Source organism: Peromyscus eremicus, chromosome 7, assembly GCF_949786415.1.
Source record: "Peromyscus eremicus chromosome 7, PerEre_H2_v1, whole genome shotgun sequence".
Lineage (NCBI taxonomy): Eukaryota > Metazoa > Chordata > Mammalia > Rodentia > Cricetidae > Peromyscus > Peromyscus eremicus.
The window spans coordinates 87,476,380-87,482,387 of NC_081422.1; the positions used below are offsets into that span (position 1 = coordinate 87,476,380).

Here is a 6,008-nt window from a genome sequence, read left to right on the forward strand (position 1 = left end):
GATATTGAGAAAATGAACAACTCAATTAAAATGGGGTACAGATCTAAAAAGATAATTCTAAAAATATGAAACTCAAGTTACAAGGAACATGTAAAGAAATTTCTAACATTTTTAGCCAGCAGGGAATTGCAAATCAAACCTACTTTGAGATTTTATTTTACACTCATCAAAATGGATAAGATCAATAAAACACAGACTGGCTCATGCAATCCAGAATGTGGAGTAAGGGGAACACTCATTCATTGCTGGTTAGAGCTCAAACTTACATAGCCACTGTAAAAATCAATCTAGTGACTCCTCAGGATGCTGGGAATCAATCTACTTCAAGATCTAACTATACCACTCATGGGCATATAGCCAAAAGATGCTTCATCCTACCACAAGGACATATGTTCAACCATGTTCATTTTTGCTCTATTCATAATAGCCAGAAATTGAAAGCAACCTAGATGTCCCTAAGCAGAAGGACAGATAAAGAAAATGTAGTGCATTTACACAATGAAATATTACTCAGCCATCAAAAAAATGAAATCGTGAAATTCACAGGCAAATGAATGGAACCAGAAAAAAATGATCCTGGATGAGGTAATCCACATCAGAGATACAAAGATGGTATATATTTGCCTGCGTGTAGATATTAGCTGTTAAGTCAATGATGACCAAGCTACAATCCTTAGAACCACATAGGTTAGGTATAGTGTAAGAGACTGGGGGTTACACATACACACACACACACACACACACCCACACACACACTATATATATATATATATATATATATATATATATATATATATATATATATATATATGACAGGTCAATAGAATGGATAGCTATGGATGAATAGATGGATGGATGGATGGATAGATAGATGGGGAGAGAGACTGATATGGGAGGATCAAGTAGACAGTAAAGGGGGATGGAGGAGTGAATATGGTGAGAGATCTAAATGATATTACCTAATAATAGGAGAGACTGAGCCCCAAATGGCCATCTCTTGTCATGAAATGAAGCGTCTAATACAAGGAATGGGTCACCACTAATGAAGTTGCTGGTTAAAGAGATCCATGGGAATCCCCAAACAACCCAAAATGTTGCCAAGAATGTAGGATGATCTTCACAAACTAATAATAAGGCCCCATTGCTGAAGACAACATCTACACAACTTATTAAAAATTGAGGTGTCAAGTAAGTACCTACTTGGAGCCTTCACCCCTACATTCCAATGTCTTTGGTACAAGAATGTACTCTGTACACTCTTAAAAGAGAAATGTAAACATCAAACCAACCACAAATCCTTTATCTACAGCAGTGTACTGCCTGCAAGATATGTTACAGTAATGGTAGCACAAAGCTTGTGGAAGTAACCAACCAATAACTGATTAGATTTAAGGTCTACTCCATGAGATCAACTCATCCCGACACTGTTTGGGTGACCAAGAACATGAGACTAGATATTCCAGAGACCTAGAGCCAAACCAAATAGTACTGTTCTGAAAAAAAAAAAGTAGCAGTAAAAAGACTCCTTGTGACATTCTTTTACAGTCATAGATCAATACCTTGCTCACCCATTATCAGAGAAGTTTCCTTGTGCAGATGATGGGAACAAATACAGAGATCTACAGCCAGGCAATACACACAGAGAGACATTGTAACAGTCAGCCCCAAATGGGATGTTTCTATTAATCTCTCCTCTCATGGCTCAGGGAACCCTGAGGCACAGGAGGTGGTAGAAAGTGTGTAAGAACCAGAAGATAAGGAGGTCACCAAGAAAACGCTGCCCTCTAAGTTGACATGATAACTACTTGCTAATGGTCATTTAGGTTTCTCCAAGGGAGTGTCAAAATGGAAGCAAACTAATCTTCAGGGTAGGCTGCATGCCCAGCAATAGATGGCCAACAGAAAATGAACTCAGTGGCATCATGAGAGGTTGGTTCCCTGTCCTATAATGTCATGTCAGGAATTTTCCTTAAAATTTTTTTTATTATTTATTTTACTTATTTATATAGTTGTCTTCTCTCTTTTTACCCTACAGGTCCTTTGCATATATATTTTATGTCTTCCAGTTTAGTGTTTTTATGGGACTCCTGAGTTGGTGAACAAGTGGGTCACTTTGTCTATATGTGTTTCTTGTGTCTTTTGTGCAACGGGGCTCTTTTCCTTTGTTTGTTTTGTCCAATTGCAATGTGTTTATTTTTGTTTTATTTTATTTTATTATTATCTTTAGAGCCCCGCTTATTTTCTAATGAGAGACAGAAATGGAATGGATCCAGGTAGTAGGGGATGTGAGTAGGAACTTGACAGAACAGAGGGAGGGGAAACCATAATCAGGATATATTATGTGAGAAAAAAATCTATCTTCAATAAAAGGAGCAAATATTTTAAGAACTGTCAATCATTACCATCTTTGTACTCCTCACTCACTAATGCCAGAAGGAAAGATATACCTTTTACTGCTTCTTACAAGCTAACATTAAGGAAAGCCTAGAAATGATGAGTCATGTGACCTCCAGTCATGGGAATCTCACCAAAATGGAACTGAGTTACAAAGGTAAGTATCTCAGCACTGGCATCATTACTAGTCAAAACCCAGCAGTAATTATTTAGTGTTCTTCATCAAAAGGGAGGCTTTTCATTTCCTCTCTGCTTCTCCCAATTCCCATCCAGAAGATTTTGGTTGCCTTTTCTGCATGCAACCTTCTTTCTCATAAGAGGCACAGCCTTCTTTTCCAACTCTATGAAGATACTTTCCAACTCTCCAGACTGTCTTCTTTGGTAACTACACTGGCTAGTTCCTGAATGTCCAGGTCTACTCTGGGGTCCACATGCTGCTAACATGTGCAGTGCTGTGCTAGATGACCCTGATGATCAGAGAGTATCTGTTCTCTCTGCTCCTGGCAGACAGGGATGCTCTGGTCATAGATCTCTGCTGATTTAGTGCTGTTGTTTGCTTTAGCCCGGGAGTGGAGTAGGCTGTAGCCTTGGTTCCCGTTCTTTATCAAAACATAGGCTCAGACATGGTTATTCAATATTTTTACAATTTCCTTTACTCCTGTGTGTAATCCTCCTTGGGCAGCTTCTCTTGGCTAACTCAATATTATTGAGCTTTGTGTTGGTATTCCATCTTCATATACTCTATATCAAGTCAAAATTATCACCTCAGTCAACCATGTCTCTTCCGGAAAAATCCACAAGGAGATACTGTCAAGATCCCATTTCTATGTGCTATAAAAGTAAACCCCAAATGTCTATAGCAACTCTGCAATTTCAGCAATGGCAACAAGCTTGCAGATAACTGTTGAATTTTGTTTCCTACTAATGGTACAAGGATAAAACTTTACACTGAATTTGGAGGTTGCTTCTACAGTATCATCTTCACTTTCATAGACACATTGCACTAGCAGTCCCTGGCACTTGGTTAGGAATGCATCTCAGTAACAGAGCATTTTTCTATTGCGTCTGAGGCACTTGATTTGATAATTAGTACTGTAACAAAAATAAATAAATAATTTCCTTTGCTTTAATCTAAAAATGAATGCATAAAAATATACACAAATATTGACTAAATTTTGACAAAATATATTAGTCTCTTCTAAATGCCAAGTGCATGTAAAGATAAAATTTTGAATCAATGTTCTTTTATAAACAACTGATTAATAATTTTCTCTGTAAATGCATTATATTATGTTAAATATGTAATATGTGAGCTGTAAGTTACAGAAGTGTTTGATATACAAGGTAAAGTATGCATAATGCCTTTCTCTCAAAGGAAACATAATCTTTAGCTAAGGATATGTATTTGAAATATGGTAACTGAATCAGATATATCAATATGTGTGAAGTAATGTATCCATGAAGAGAAATGATGCTTCTACTCAAACAGAGGAAATTAGTATGCATCATTAAAAACATATGAGGTATAAACTATAATAACATCTTGTTGAAATGATTCAGTGAGTCTCAAAATATGCTTGTTGCTAAAAAAATCCTTGAGGAGATGTTTTATTTCTCTTGTCAATCACTATGGGTTGAATCTTTTTAAGATAAAACTTAGAAACAGTGAAATGACTTAGTTGGTAAAGGTACTTACTTAACACAAGCTTGTCTACCTGAGTACAATATTTAAATCCACATGAAAGTGAGAAGAGAACCAATTCTACAAAATTGACCTCTTACCTTCAAATGTATACTGCAATGTGCACATCTATGTACAATATATCATGCACACATGCAAGTACACAATAATAACCCACTTATTATTAATAATTTAATACTTATTTTGATGTCTTAATTATCTAACCCTTTCATTTAACTAAAGTAAGAACATGAAAACAGAACTTATAACAGGAGCATAATATCACTTAGCTTATGCATGAAATGTTCATTAGTTTTGTACTTCTAGAGATAAATTATTGAGTTTCCTTTCAAACCTAGTTATTATTTCCAAAGAGCCATTAGGAATTGCAGTGTGAACTCATATGCACCAGTCCTCTTTCCTCATTTTCAACTATGGCCTAATTATAAGAGAAGTTTTCTTGCCTTTATGTCAACATTTTAGATGATTTTATGTATTTGGCTTTTGGTCTTTAACCTTTCTTTATGCTATGATGTCATCTACCTTGTACATTCTCACCTCAAACTAGTACAAAATTTTGCTTAGTAAAATTTACATTGAGGTTTTATAAAATTTCAGGAGAGCTATGTTAAATAATTTATTAAGCAATACATACATATATTCAAATAAAATATATATACATACGTGTATATTTACCCATAATACAAAAGACCATGTATGCATTTTTTCATCCTATCTCTAGAATTTCTAATGAACATTTATTATAGTCTATAAAAAATGATCACACTTGTAAACCAAGAGGTTGAGGCAGGGAGAGCACCTTCAAGGCCAGCTAGAGTTATATAGGAGTTGCTTAAAATAACTCCCCTCCCACCAAAAAAACCCTGGGGCCAGTGCAGAAAGGTGTTGGCCATGCAAGCCTGACAATCTAGTTTTAATTCTTGAAATTGAAGTGACTGCACAATACTGTACTCTGACCTCCAAATGCATACTGTGGTATGCATACCAATGTATGCATGCTCACACACACTCTCACATGCACTCATACACATAAAAACACACTATAGTTTTTTTTTAAATCTGGTAATTCTTTGACTATTGTTATGATAAATAACATATTCTAAGTGTTTATAAATAATAAGGAAACCAACAGGAAATTATGGCAATTTTGAACATAATAAAATTATAATCTACCAAAATAGAGTGATGTGCAGAAACACTGTATAGTATGTGTGTGTGTGTGTGTGTATAAATTAGTTCTTGGAGAGTTTTGTACAATGTTATTTACCCTTCTCCCGAACTAACACTTTCTAGATGCACCCTACTTCCCAAACTTTGCATCCTCCTGTTTTTAAACTTACAAAGACCAATTTGTGCTGTCCAAATATGCTTGGTTCTGTTGTCTTCCACTGGAGCATGGCCAACTGTCTCGGTTAGGGTTTTATTGTTGTGAAGAGACACCATCACCAAGGCAACTCCTATAAGGGAAAACATTTAATTGGGGCTGGATTACAGTTTCAGAGGTTTAGTCCATTATCCTCATGGTGGGAAATCCAGCAGCCTACAGGCAAACATGGTGCGGGAGAAGGAGCTGAGAGTTCTACATCTTGATCCACAGGGAGTGGAGGCAACTGTGTGTCACACTGCATGTAGCTTGAGCAGAGTAGACTTCAAAGTCCACCGCCACAATGACAAACTTCCTCTGACAAGGCCATGCCTACTCCAACAAGGCCATACCTCCTAGTAGTGCCACTCCCTATGGGGGCCATTGTAGAGCAAATTCTAATTGGTCTTAGTAACGAAAGCCCTGGAGTCAAATATCAGGGTGAAAGCTGAAAGATCAGAGAAGCAGAGCAGCCAGCTACTAGAAAGACTTCTTACCTCAGGAATCCTCAGACTGTAAGGGCCAAGCTCCTGTCTCCACCAGTCTTAT

General features: G+C 36.6%; 1 pseudogene; it reads right to left on the minus strand.

Annotated features, from left to right (window-relative positions):
• Nucleotides 1-2,603: 2,603 nt before the first annotated feature.
• LOC131915670 (alpha- and gamma-adaptin-binding protein p34-like) lies at nucleotides 2,604-5,493 on the minus strand (annotated as a pseudogene).
• Between the last annotated feature and the right edge of the window lie 515 nt (nucleotides 5,494-6,008).